Genomic DNA, 14535 nt, shown 5'->3' with positions numbered 1-14535 from the left:
AGCGCGGCGGGCCGGTGCCGGGCGGTGCAGTGCGGAGGAGCGTGTTTCACGGCCCTGGAGGCCGCAGGTCCGGGCTCGCGCTGCCGGTGGTGGCCGTCCGTCCGGGGCGCTCCTCGCCTCGCGGCGCAGTCCCTGGCGTCCCTGCCTGTGTTCTCACGGGGCAGCCTGCCGGTGAGCCTGCCCCGGGGTGCTGGCACGTTCCTCCTAGGAGGACGCCAGGCCCGCGCGCGATGCTTACCGTAGCTTGGTGGTCTGCGAAGACCCTGCCTTCAAGTGAGGTTACACTGGCAGGTACCGGCGTCTGAACCTAAGTCTGTCTTGGGGGACACAACTCACCGATGGCGGCTGCGTGCGCCTCCCGGTCTCCCCGCAGCGACAGAAAGACCGTGTCACTCCCTCGAGGTCGTGTTGCATGTAGGTGAGGCTCGGTGGGGTGAGGTCCCAAGCCGACCGCCGAGAAGGGAGTCTTGAGACATCTTTGGGGCAGAACGGCGGCCGTGTTAAAGCAGGGGGACAGGACCCGAGAACAGAAAGGCCTGCTGCCCCAGGGTGCTGACGGGGCTCATTATACACTCGGGAGTCGGGGAGGGAAGAAGATGGAGGTTTCCAAAAGGACTTTGATAGACTAGGGAGGACCTGCAGGTGATACCAGGGGCCTCGGCTTCCTCAGGTTCAGGTTTTCCCCTGTAGCAAGATGTTAACAATAAGACAGTTGGGAAACTTCTTCTGGAAGTTGAGTTCTTAAGAATGCTCTTTTCTCTTTTTAAGATTTATTTATTTAGTTGACAGAGAGTGACCACAAGCAAGGGGAGAGGCAGGCAGAGGGAGAGGGAGAAGCAAGACTCCCCGCTGAGCAGGGAGCCTGATCTGAGGCTTGATCCCAGGACCCTGAGCCTCAGGACCTGAGCCGAAGCCAGACACTTCACCGACTGAGCCCCCCAGGTGCCCCAAGAATGCCCCTTTCCTTCCTTCCTTCCTTCCTTCTTCCTTTCTTTCTGATTTTATTTATTTGATAGACAGAGATCACAAGTAGGCAGAGCGGCAGGCAGAGGGAGAGGGAGAAGCAGGCTCCCTGCTGAGCAGAGAGCCCGCTGGGGGACTCGATCCCAGGACCCTAGAATCATGACTGAGCCAAAGGCAGCTGCTTAACCAGCTGAGCCACACAGGCGCCCCAAGGATGCTTATTTCTTGTGACTAAGACATTTGTAAACCGAGGGAGCGTCCTGTCTTGCAGGACTGTCATCTCTATGAATTAACCATTTTTTTTTTTTCTCTTAGCTTTAGGGCAGCCAGGAGTGCCTGAGGAATGTCACACGTGTTCCACCGGGTGTGGGGGGGTCATTGTGGGGTGTCAGCTTCTGCTTTGTCCTCAGCTTGCCTTCTCCTCCCTCATCTCAGATCGTCCAGTGCTTTCCCAAGTTGAGTAAAATCCAAAGTTCCTTTCTCTTGGCCCTCCAGCCCCGTGTGATCCATGCACTTCACTCCCCTGCCACTGTCCTTGCTTCCTCTCTCCCAGCTACGCTGACTTCTTTGTCCTTCGTCTATGCGGCCAGCATGCTCCTGCTCTCCCTTCTGCTGGCGGGCTCTTTCTTGTGACACTGACGTGGTCCCGAGCCATTCCTGGCCGTTCTGTGTGAGGTCCACACCCCTTCTTTGCTGCTTCCTGCCTTATTATTCTCCTTAGTACTTCTCACTACTTGACTACTTGGGTAGTCACTACTTGGGTACCCGCTCAGTTACCCATTTGTTGTCATCTATGTCACCATGTCTATAGAAGTTAGCGTAGAAGTTAGGAGGCATAACTTACGTAACAATAAATTTCACTTATTGGAGGTGCACACTTCCCATGAGTTTGAACAAACGTATTTAATCATGTAATCGCTAATGTGGAAAACAAAGGCAAAAGAAAAAATTAAATTTCCTTACTGCTTACAGCCCGTTGACGGGTCCTAGAAACAGAGGGACCTTCCTCTAGGAGCTCAGCTGCCTCGATGTTGGCACTTTGCTAAGGGCCAAAGGTAATCTTAGCCCAACCCCCAGGATCCTGTGAGTCTACTTGAAATATACAGAGATTCCTTTGGAAACTTACCTCTACCCGCCAAGGTACAGGTTTGTAGTCGTCCAGCAAGTGGCCCACCGGTACACAGCTGAAGTGTCAGGACTGCAGGTCACTAAACGGGGCTGAATAGCCTTTTCCCAGCAACAGCGAGCCTGCTCAGGACCCTGGAAAACTGTCTTTCCAAAATACCCTGGAGGCTTGTGCCATCCCTAACCCCTCCCACCTTGGAAGCAAGAAATCCAGTCACCGGTCCCAATCCTTGTGCAGCCCTCTCTGCCCACAGGGCCGGTCGCTGCGCTGCAGTGAAGCCGCCTTTCTGCACCGAGGATGTCTCGAGAATTCCTTCTTGACTCTCTGCTCCTGGACCCCAGCATGTCCTACGTCAGTCACCACCACATTTGTGGTTTAGAACATACCTATCAAGATACCCCAGTCAGGCTTTTGCTGCTACTATAAATGTTATTTGCTTAATTTTAATCTTTAACTGCTCATTGTGCGTGCATGGAAACACTGATTTGCGTATTCGGACACTGTGTCTTTTGATCAGGCGGAATCACTTGTCATTAGTTCTAGCAGATGCTTTGAGTTTACCTGGGATCTTCTGTATAAGCAGCTGTCAGTTTTTTGGTGAGATTAACTTCATGAACCTTCTGGGTAGCCACCAGGTTATTTAATACCAGTATGAACTCCTGAAATTTTATTTGACTCAGCAAAAATTTATGAATTCTTATTTTACTTATTTTGTTCAGAATTTTAAAATGTATTTATTTATCGAGTCCCCCAGCGGGCTCTCTGCTCAGCGGGGAGCCTGCTTCCCTCTCCCTCTGCCAAGCACCAAGTTATTTGTTACCAATGCGAAGTCATAAATTTTTATTTCATTCATTTTATTCACATCTTATTTATTATGTTACCCTTTTTGATACTTTAAATGCAAATATATTTAAATATTTACATTTCAATGGCTCATCTAGGGACCCCGGCCTCAGAGCCATCATCTCGGATCCTCACGGTGTTAATCCTTCCCAGAGAAACGCAGGAAGTGAGTTCCTTCTCGCCACGGAGGGGAGATCTGTGCAGACTTCGAGAAGTCGCACAGATCAATTAATGGGGACCTTCCTTACTCAGCTGTGGCCCTGTGGTGTTGGCAGTGCCCCGGCCTGGAGGTGTGGAGGAAGTGAGTAGGAGATTGCTGGCTCCCTGGACACTGGCCTGCGTCATCCGAGGCCACACACCACAGGGGGAAGGTAACAGTCCGAAAGGCAGGCACCGCTTCATTTCCAAACCTCACCTCTGAACTGGAACACATTTCACCCATCCCTGTGGCAGCCGCCAAGGGTAACCTTCACCTTCCAACTGTCCTCCCCCCGCTCTTGGCCTGCAGGCTGCTGTCCCCGTCAGTCAGGCCCGGAAATAGATCTGAGAAAGAACAGTCAGAACCCGACCCTGCACGGTTCCCAGGGTGAAACAGCACGCTGCGTGATATTCCAGGACACGGGCGTGCCTTTTCGTATTCCCCCACGGAATCTGAGAAAGGATCATGAAAGCTGCAAAAACGTGCACTTTCGTACTCCGCAGGAAGGGCCGAGGACTAACGCCGACCAGGGATTTACGTTCCTGTTAACTTAATGACCTCAGTGGGAGCCGCTTGTCTAGCGCACCCATTGGTAACTGGGAGACCCTCCTTCCTTTTGAGAACTCTTGTGACACCTTACCTATTATTTTTAGCTTTGCCAAGAAGAGGAGTACGATTAAGGGATGTGGCCAGAAGGAAAAAATAAAATTTTACTTCCAGGATCAGCAAATCTTTAATTTTAGACTTAAGGAAAAACCAGTCAGGCTCAGGTAGTTTTGGTCTCTCTGGGGCCTTATTGGAAATGCGGAAGCACAGGGGCGCCTGGGGGCTCAGTTGTTAAGCATCTGCCTTCGGCTCGGGTCATGGTCCTGGGGTCCTGGGATCGAGCCCCGCATCGGGCTCCCTGCTCGGCGGGAGGCCTGCTTCTCCCTCCCCTACTCCCTCTGCCTGTGTCCCCTCTTGCTGTGTCTCTGTCAAATAAACAAAACCTTAAAAAAAGACTTCACGTCCTTGGTGATAGCCCTGAGCATTTGGGGGGAGTCACCGGTCACAGAGATTTTTATCACCGAAAGATAAAATTAGATGAGATAACCTTTAATGTTTCTGTCAGCAATAGAAACATATGTATTTGATCTAGTAATACACTTGCTTGTATTTTATATTTTATTTCATGTTACTTGTATTTTCTTATTTATTTATTTTATTTAGTTATTTGACAGAGAGAGGGAGAGCACACAAGCAGGGGGAGCAGCAGAGAGAGAGAGAGGGAGAAGCAGGCTCCCCGCCAAGCAGGGAGCTGACTCAGGACTCGATCCCAAGACCCTGGGATCATGACCGGAGTCGAAGGCAGGTGCTTGACCAACTGAGCCACCCAGGCGCCCCATACTTCGTGTTACTTTTCAAAATACCGTTTTAAAATCCTCTAAGAGGAACAATATTGTACTTGGGGGTTCAAAGTAATTGGTTTATATACAGCAAGTCCCAAATGATATTCACACCAATATCTCCTTCATTTTTAAATTGTAAAATACCATCCTCTTTCATTAATTGAAGTTTTTCTCCAAATAAAATTAGAGAAATCCACCAGAAGGGCGGCCAAGTGATGTCGCCTGACTGGAAGCGAGCCTGACTTCATCCCAGGGAGATCCTCTGTGCTTGAGACGGGCAGGCCCACCCCCGTCGGGGTCCCAGCCACTCTGCCGGAGCAGCCCCTGTTTCTGCGATCCTTGGTGGACTGTGTGAGGGAGGAAGCAGTCTCCCTCTGCCCTCTCAGAGTAGGGGTCTCGAATCAGACGGGCGAAAGACAAATGAACAGGAGAAAAGGAAGACACGTTTCACTTGTTGGGGTTTTCATTTTTTCCCATGAGCGGAGGCCTTCCCAGAAAAGAAACAATGACCCGGAGAAGTGTCCGGTGAGGGGGTGGGGCTTATGTGACATCACAGCAAAAGGCAGTAAGTCGTGGAGAAGTGACCAGACCAAGGAAATGGGGTTTAGGAGTCCAGGGGGCAACACTGGGGCTATTGATGGAAGCTGAGGGCTGTTCACTGAGGCTGTCCTTGCAGAGGCGACCCGGCAACATCGCCATCTCTGGTGATAATGGTCGTCCCTGCCTTCCAGGTTCCAGAGAGGGGCACCCCGTCCCGAGGCAGACTCACTCCCTGCTCGAAGGTGGAGGGAGACAGCCCAGAGCTCCCCTGTGTCTGCTGCTTCCTTGTCTTCAGTTCAAGATAATCTTTACGCTAAAGTGGTGTATTTGGGGTGGCATGATCTTTTTTTTTTTTTTTAAAGATTTATTTTGGAGAGTGACCAAGTACAAGTGGGAGGGGCAGAGGGAAAGGGAGAAAGAATCTGAAACAGGGTGCCTGGGTGGCTCAGTGGGTTAAGCCGCTGCCTTCGGCTCAGGTCATGATCTCAGGGTTCTGGGATCGAGTCCCGCATTGGGCTCTCTGCTCGGCAGGGAGCCTGCTTCCCTCTCTCTCACTCTGCCTGCCTCTCTGTCTACTTGTGATCTCTCTCTGTCAAATAAATAAATAAAATCTTAAAAAAAAAAAAAAAGAATCTGAAACAGACTTGGAGCTGAGCACGGAGCCCCACGCAAGGCTCGATCCCGGAACCCTGAGGTCGTGACCTGAGTTGAAACCCAGAGTTGGACAGTTAACTGACTATGTCACCCAGGGGCCCTTGGGGGTGGGGTGGCATATTCTGATTATATATTCAACTGTCACATTTACGGGAGCTGGGATTTCAACAGCACTGTCTATGAGAACCCATGGCAGTGGAAAAGCTCCTTATCTGTGCTCTCCAATGTGGCAGCCACTAGCCACATGCGACTGTCGCGGACACGAAACGTGGCTGGTGCAAGTGGGGGGCTGAACTTTAAATGTTAACCAACTCGGGGCTCCTGGGGGGCTCAGTCAGTTAAGCCTCTGCCTTCAGCTCAGGTCATGATCCCGGGGTCCTGGGATCGAGCCCCTTCTTGGGCTCCCTGCTCAGCAGGGGGTCTGCTTCTCCCTCTCCTCCTCCCTGCTCGTGCTCTCTGTCACTATCTGTGTCTCTTTCCCAAATAAATAAAATTAAAATAAAAAATAATAAATGTTAACCAACTCAAACAGGCACCCATGGCTAGCAGCTACCACATGGGACGGCCGAGCCCTGGGACACTGAGAACTAAACAGTCCCGCTGAGTGAGCCCAGAACTGCAGGTCGCCCTTCATTCCGGGCAGGGTGCCCTCCGCTGTCTCCAGGATGACAGTTTTGAAATGTCCTCCGTCTTCGGACCACAATCCTCTGTAAACCCTGCACATTAGCCTGGAACTAACTGCGATTACCAGATGGTTCCCTATTTAAGTCTGATGCTTCGAACTTTATTCGAGCAGAACGTGAACCCAGGAGACAATTACCGCTTTCTGTCTTGGGAGTGAGAGGATCCTAAGCCATTCTGGATGCTTGATGCACCATTATTCTGCCTAAATCTTTTCTTAGGGCTCGCTAGGAGCTGATGTCTGGCTTTCCCGTTTCTATTCTGGGTTACAGTAGAGACGGCCAGGAAGGCAGAACACAGACGATGCACACAGCTCTGAGGCCCTTGTGGCCAGAGCGGCAGGTGAACTCCAGTCCAACCCAGGAAGTTTGAAGATCCAATGAAGACTCTTACTTGTTTGTTGGTTTTAGCGGGGGCGGGGGGGGCGCAGAGGGAAAGGGACAGGAGGACTCTGAACTAAGTGCGGAGCCTGACGTGGGGCTCGATCTCGCGACCCTGAGGTCATGACCTGAGCCAAAATCAAGAGTTGGAAGCTTAACGGCTGAGTCCCCCAGGTGCCCTTTAAAGAAGATTCTTGAGGAGAGGATCCAAACCGCTGGTTTGTGAGCATAACCGCGTCACAGGTCAGAGTCATTTCTTGCAGTCGATTCAGGGGCGAGGAGGAACAGAGAGAAGCCGGGCTGGATTCTGCTTAGGGGTGTGGTGCCACCAAATTCTAACCAATACTTCACTTCGTCAACAACTTTACTTGGGGTGGAAAAAAATGATGCAAAGTTTGTGGAGGAAAACCACTGACTTGCTTGGTGGGCCAGTGAGTCTCTAGGTAGAAATTGGGGCAGCAGAACCTCGTGCCCTCCCTGCAGGGTATGTGGTGACCAGCAGAGAACGGGGACCTAAGATGCAGCCATTCGTGTGGGGCGCCTGGGTGGCTCAGTGGGTGAATTGTCTGCCTTTGGCTCAGGTCATGATCTCAGGCTCCTGGGATCGGGCTCCCTGCTCAGCAGGAAACCTGCTTCTCCCTCTCCCTCTATCCCTTCCCCCTGTTCGTGCTCTCTCGCTCTTGTCAAATAAATAAATAAATTTTTAATGATTTTATTTCTTCATTTGACAGAGAGAAAGAGACTGTGAAAGAGGGAACACAAACAGAGGGAGTGGGAGAGGAAGAAGCAGGTTCCCTGCTAAGTAGGGAGTCTGAAATGGGGTTCAATCCCAGGACCCTGTGATCATCACCTAAGCTGAAGGCAGACGCTTAAGGACTCAGCCACCCAGCCACCCAATAAATAAATAAAATCTTAAAAAAAAAAGTCCCCGGGGCACCTGGGTGGCTCACTGGGTTAAGCCTCTGCCTTCGGCCCAGGTCATGATCCCAGGGTCCTGGGATTGAGCCCCACACCGGGCTGTCTGCTCAGTGGGGAACCTGTTTCCCCACCCCCTCTGCCTACTTGTGATCTCTATCAAATAAATAAAATCTTTAAAAAAATAAAAAAAATTTAAAAGTCACCAATGAATACTGCTGTGGGAATGTTGGGGTTCAGCGCAAAGAGCCAAGGAAGAATTCTTGAGACATTTTTGGTGCACAAAGACGGTTTCATTAAAGCATGAAGATGGGACCTGTGGGTAGAAAGGGCTGCACTGGGGTTGTGAGGGGTGACGGGTTATAAACTTTTAAGTTGGGGGGGCTTCAGGATAGAACAAAGCTCCAGGGCTTTTTGGAAACAAGGTTTCCAGGGCCCTGAGGGAGCGAGCTATTGCCAGGATAAGGCTATTTTGTACCGGCTGGCAGACCCTGAGTCGTGAGACCCTTCAGGTGTGTATCAGTGGGCTGTGGCTTTGAGGATGATTGCTGGCATATCTTGGAAGGGGGTAGAGATAAAGGAAATTTCCAGAGGAATTTCGGTATGTTAAAGCAAACTCCCAGGATCCTGGAAGTCAGGTTAATGTCAAGCAAAGTCATCTTTTGTCCTCAGCCAAGTGTCAACATTGAGGCAGCTGAGCTCCTAGAGGAAGGTCCCTCTATCTGTTTCAAGGACCTGTGGATGGGCTGTAAGTAGTAAGGAAATTTAATTCTTTCCTTTGCCTTTGTTTCCCCCATCAAATACTTTAGAGAGGGGCACCTGGGTGGCTCAGTGGGTTAAAGCCTCTGCCTTTGGCTCAGGTCATGATCCCGGAGTCCTGGGATCGAGCCCCGCGTCGGGCTCTCTGCTCACCAGGGAGCCTGCTTCCCTCTCTCTCTCTGCCTGCCTCTCTGCCTACTCTGATCTCTGCCTGTCCAATAAATAAATAAATAAAATCTTAAAAAAAAAAAAAGATACAAATACTTTTGAGAAAAGCGCAGAGGATGACAACATGGGCGGCCTTCAACTCAGAAGGCCAAAGGAACAAATCGAACGTCAAAGCACGTAGAGCAAGAAGGATTTGCAGCTTCTGCAGAAGCTCAGAGACGTTGTAGGTGGGTCGCAGGCTTGGGGCCTGGTCGAGTTTCTGACCTGGGCCATCATAATGCAACTAACAGGTATAGGTTTAATTAGATGTGTAGGAGGCAGACTGTCAAGAAATGAACGTGTCGTTTCCACGAGTATGTATTGTTTCTATGCACGGGTCACCTGTTGTGCAGCGGGGGGTGGGGGTAGGAACCCAAGCAGATCTGCCGGCTCACACATCATGGGCCGGGGCTGCTGGCCGGCTATGGGAACGCTGGGCAGGGCAGGAGAAAGGCAGGGCTGGGAAACCACCCGAGAACTGCCTCCTGCTCTCCGATCGGCATTGATGGGATCCTGGCCTTGAGCTGGGAAGGTTGGCTCTCGCCCCAGGTCTGCAGGTTAACCCAGTGGATCTGACCAAGCAGGACGGTTCCTTCCATTTCGCTTGATGACTTTATAAGGGATGTAATCTGGGCCCTCCACCGCGGGGGAAGCTCCCGGGAATAGCCTCTTTGCTCTCCGCGAGATGCCAGTGGCTGGAGGCCAGCCTGGACACGATCCCTAGAGCTGGAGAAGCCTCGGGATCTGCACGGAGCCTCCGTGTTGAGCAGGGCAGGGTCTGGAGATGGAGGGGACCCAGGTCTTCGTGGGGCCGCGTGAGCCGATCTGGATGGCTCGGGGTCAGAGGGTGGGGGGCGTGAGCGATGGTCTGGTTGGCCCCCCGCTCTTCGAGCTACTGCCCCAGAGCTCCTCACCACACTCCCGGCCTTGTACGGAGGGTAGTGACTCCTGATTGCTCTCCTCGTGGCGAATTTTTTCTTAAACTTTTAATTTTGAGGTGGCTGTGGGTTCCCATGTGGTTGGAAGGCATACAGAGAAATCCCATATACTCTTTGCCCAGGTTCCCCCAGCGGTGACATGTTACAAGGTTAGAGCGCAACGTCACAACAGGACAGAGACGTTGTTACCGTGGAATGTAGGCCGTTCCCCTCATCACCCTCGTACAGATACCCGCCTCCTTCCCTCCCATCCTCCGACCCCCTGAGCTGTCCTCCGTCGCTAGGATCGTGTCTCTTCATGCACGTTACAGAAATGAAATCTGCAGTAGGGAGTCTTCTGGGACTGCATTTTGGGACCCCGCCATCTTCCGCCACAGTGATTTTTCTGGGTCGGTGTCATCCTCGTGTGTGTTCCTTTTCCAGGGCTGCCAGGAAGCCCACAAAGGGGAGGCTTAATGCAACAGAGATCTCTGTCTCTCCGTTCTCCCATCTGGAGGCCAGAATCTGAGATCAAGGTGCCTGCAGCCCCTGCTCTCTCCAGAAGTCGTGGGGACATCCTTGCCTCTTCCGGCTTCCTTGGCGACCCCTGGCAACCCTCGGCTGGCATCACTGTGACCCCCATTGTCACACGCGTTCCCCTGGTGTGTCTGTGTCTTCGCGTGACCTCTCCTTTTAAGGACACCAGTCACATTGGGTTAGGGACCCGTTCTACACCAGATGACCTCACCTTAACTTCACGAGCAGCCTCCTAATGACCTTGTATGGGGTTTTTTCCCCACTGACTCCATGTAGGGCGCCCGGCCAGAATGGGCTCTGCGGCTCCGTTCAAGGACTCGGTCGTTGGGAGCCTCCCGGCCGTGGTCTGTGCGGTCTCTGGGCAGCCCGCCAGCCGGCGCTCACCCGTGCGACCGGCCCCCCAGTGTGAGCACGGCGGGGGGGAGGCAAGCGGCCGCCAGACCCCGAAGGTCTGCGCCGGGTTGGCCGACTCCAGCGCCTGCCCCGACGTCGGGCCCCGCAGCGCGGCACCGGCCCTGCTGCAGAGTGTGATTGTTTATTGCTGACGACGCCGTGCGCCGCTGTTTTTGCAGCGTTCGTATTGTTCCCAGGAAACTGTTGCTTCTCTGTAAATGTCCTCAGATCTGATACATAAGAAATTTTGTCATCTGCAGAGACTGACAGTTTTGTTTTCCTTCCTAGTTTCTGTTTCTCCTTCCTTCCTGTTGGGCGGGCCAGGACGCCAGATTCTGGGATGAATCATGGGGATTAAAGTGCCTTTATCTTTCACCTGCTTGGAAATGCTTTTAAAGTTAAAACAGGAAGTATGTTTGCTTCCGATCACATCCTTTTATCAGGATAAGGAAAATCCTTTATTTCACGTTGTTTAAGATTTTTTTTTAAACCATGAATACTGGGGCGCCTGGGTGGCTCAGTGGGTTAAGCCTCTGCCTTCGGCTCATGTCATGATCTCAGGGTCCTGGGATTGAGCCCCACATCTGGCTCTCTGCCCAGCAGGGAGCCTGCTTCCCCCTCGCTCTCTGCCCGCCTCTCTGCCTACTTGTGATCTCTGCCAAATAAATAAATAAAATCTTTAATAAATAAATAAACCATGAATAATTATTGACTTTTATTAATTTTTTTGTATATGTTAAAATTATCCTATTTGTTTTCCTTTAATCTGTTAACACGGGGGAGTAAATAATACATCATCTGATTTACAGCCTTGTGGTGAATCGGGGGCTGGACTGCCTTGTCAGGGTGCGCCGCTATTTCTGGACCCTGGTGAAGGTCCTTGGTCGATCTTTCATTTACAAGGTTTATTTACGGGTCGTATTGGTGAGTCAGGCACATTCTTCCACTTCTGTGGTCTGCATTTTATTCAACGTCATATCAGCCTCACAAACTGATGTCCCCTGTGTTTCTACTTTTCAATATAGTCCGTAGGAAGTAGGGTTGGTTATCTGCCTTCCCAGGCCAGACCTGATACCATCTGATGAAGGGAAGCCTTTGACCAGGGATTCCATTTCTTCAATGGTTAATAGTTTCAGTTTCCATTTTTTTCTTCACTGGATTTTTCCAATTTTTTTGGAAAATCATATGTTTAGGGCACCTGGGTGGCTCAGTTGGTTGAGCGTCTGCCTTCAGCTCAGGTCATGATCCAGGGTCCTGGGATTGAGCCCCGCATCGGGCCCCCTGCTCAGTGGGGAGCCTACTTCTCCGTATTTCTGCCTCTCCCTCTGCTCATGCTCTCTCACTTTCAAATAAACAAATAACATTTAAAAAAATTATCTTCAGCTTTACTGCCTTTTTTCCTATACTTCTTTGTGATTCTTTTTTAGTCCTGCTAGAGTGCGATCTATAAATAATCTTTTTTAAAAACAATCTTTTTTAAATTAAGGTTTTGATTTTATTCATCCTTTCTGTTGTTTCTTTGATTATATTTTTAAATCAATTTTTGTTTTTTTTTATATTTCCTTGTGCTTTATTTAAATTTATTGTGCTGTTCCTTTTTCAACTTTTATTTTAAAGATTTTATTTATTTATTTGGCAGAGAGAGACACAACTAGAGAAGGGACACAAGCAGGGGGAGTAGGAGAGGGAGAAGCAGGCTCCCACGGAGCAGGGAGTCTGATGCAGGACTTGATCCCAGGAGCCCAGATCATGACCTGAGCTGAAGGCAGATACCTAATGACTGAGCCACCCAGGTGCCCCTGAGCTTTTTATAAAATTATATAATTAAACTCTTTTTTAAAGATCAGTGGATTATGTTACTGTCAATATCCTGACTGTAGTAAAAGCAGGGATTGATTGATGATTATTACTTTTTTTTAAGTAAGCACTCCACCCGGCATGGGGCTGGGACTCATGCCTGGAGATCAAGCGTTGCCTGTGCTCTACCTATCAAGCCAGTTGGGTGTTCTTTTTTGTATTTCTTCCTTTTAATTCAAGACATTGGAAGGTCTGAGTTTCCCTCTGGGTCTGGCCTCTGGGGCCACAGGTGGAGCACGCGGACTGCTCGCTAACCTCGGGTTCTGTGCGGCTGATCTCACCGCTTCCCAACTTTGCTCCTGCATCCCGGAGCGACTCGGAACACGCGTGCGAATGCTTGCGCTCTCCATCCTCCCTTTGTCGCTTATCTTCAACCTAATCTTCTTCCGTCTGGAAGGTGTGGTGTGAAGGACAGTCCCCCAGCGTCCATCGTGACTGTGGGCACATTTCCGTGAATCTTCCATTTCCCATATTTTATTTGAGTGTCCAATGCCCCATGAGAAGGGGAATTTTCAGATGAGGAAATTAAGCACTAACCGTACTAAGAGCCTTCCCGTGGTCACATACTTATTAAGAGAGAACAAAGATTTCAGCCCCAACTCGCTTCATTCAAACTCCTCTTCACAGTTCACAGTAATCACCCCTAGGAGTAGCATGGAACGGGTTTCATTTTTACTTTGCATTTGTACGCAATATTCGATTAAGAAAAAAACAAGCACGTGCTGGTTTTGCAATTTTGTAGAAAACAATGAAAATGCAGCAGGGTTAGGCAATCCCACTTCTGGGAATTTTTTTTTTTTAAGATTTTATTTATTTTATTTGACAGACAGAGATCACAAGTAGGCAGAGAGGCAGGCAGAAAGAGAGGAGGAAGCAGGCTCCCTGCTGAGCAGAGAGCCCGATGGGGGCTTGATCCCAGGACCCCAGGATCAGGATCAGGACCTGAGCCAAAGGCAGAGGCTTTAACCCACTGAGCCACCCAGGCACCCCACCACTTCTGGGAATTTACCTTAGGGACTAATTCCCACAGAATCAAAAAGATACCCACGAGGAGGCTCCTCCTAACCATGTCCACAAGGGTGGGGGGGTACCCGGACAATGTGGCCCATGTGTGAAGGGCCCGTTAAGCCGCACTCACACCCCAGCAACGTGGTACCACCTCTAAGATTTCCTGCAAATGCATTTTCGTGCAGTCAGGAGCTATCTGGAAAGATCTTTCCAGTACACTAAGTAACATCGGTTTATTTCAGAATAATGCAACCTAAAGTGCTTTTTAGGGGCACCTGGGTGGCTCAGTCGGTTAAGTGTCTGCCTTCAGCTCAGGTCATGACCCAGGGTCCTGGGATCAAGTGCCTCATCAGGCTCCCTGCCCAGCGGAGTCTGCTTCTCCCTCTCCCACTCCTCCTGCTGTGTTCCCACTCTCCCTCACTCTCTGTCAAATAAATAAAAACTTAAAAAAAATATATGAAGTTTTTTTTTAATTTTTGTTTTGTCGTGTTTTAAATTATCTGAATGGTACCAGATTCTGAGGTTATGGGTGGCTAGGACTTCAATGTATCTTTTTTAGGGAATAATTTATTTTATTCTTTTAAAGGTTTTATTTATTTGACACAGAGATAGAGAGCACAGGCAGGCAGAGCAGCAGGCAGAGGGAGAGGGAGAAGCAGGTTCCCCATGGGGTAAGGAGCCTGATGCAGGACTCGATCCAGGACGCTGGGATCATGACCTGAACCGAAGGCAGGTGCTTCACCGACGGAACCCCTCAGGCTCCCCTTTAGGGAACAATTTATAACAAGCAGCTTAACTCCACATCCAGTTCTTTGCTTCAGGAGGGGTGGGGATGAGAAGCTGACCCCCTCTCTCAGTCCCTCACCTTCCTTCTGCTTCTACACGCTCAGGGGTCAGTGTCTCTTCTGTGGACAGGTCTAGACAGCGGCTGCAGTCATGACGAACTCACGCCCAGAGGGGACCCCATGTACACAGCCTCCAAACACCCATCGGGGAAGCGTGTTGTGTTGGAACCCTCACAGTAGGATTCCCTACAGGCATCTCAGTGGAGGGGCGCCTGCGTGGCTTCCTGAAAATTAACTTCAGGTTTTAAATAGTTCTCCATGGGACGTATGGGTGGCTCAGCTGTAAGTGTCTGCCTTCGGCTCGGGTCATGATCTGGGGTCCT

The sequence above is a fragment of the Enhydra lutris genome, unplaced genomic scaffold (genome assembly GCF_002288905.1).
Source record: "Enhydra lutris kenyoni isolate GAN:26980312 unplaced genomic scaffold, ASM228890v2 scaffoldscaffold15, whole genome shotgun sequence".
Lineage (NCBI taxonomy): Eukaryota > Metazoa > Chordata > Mammalia > Carnivora > Mustelidae > Enhydra > Enhydra lutris.
The sequence above is the reverse complement of the archived record's forward strand: the minus strand, read 5'-3'. Positions refer to the sequence as shown.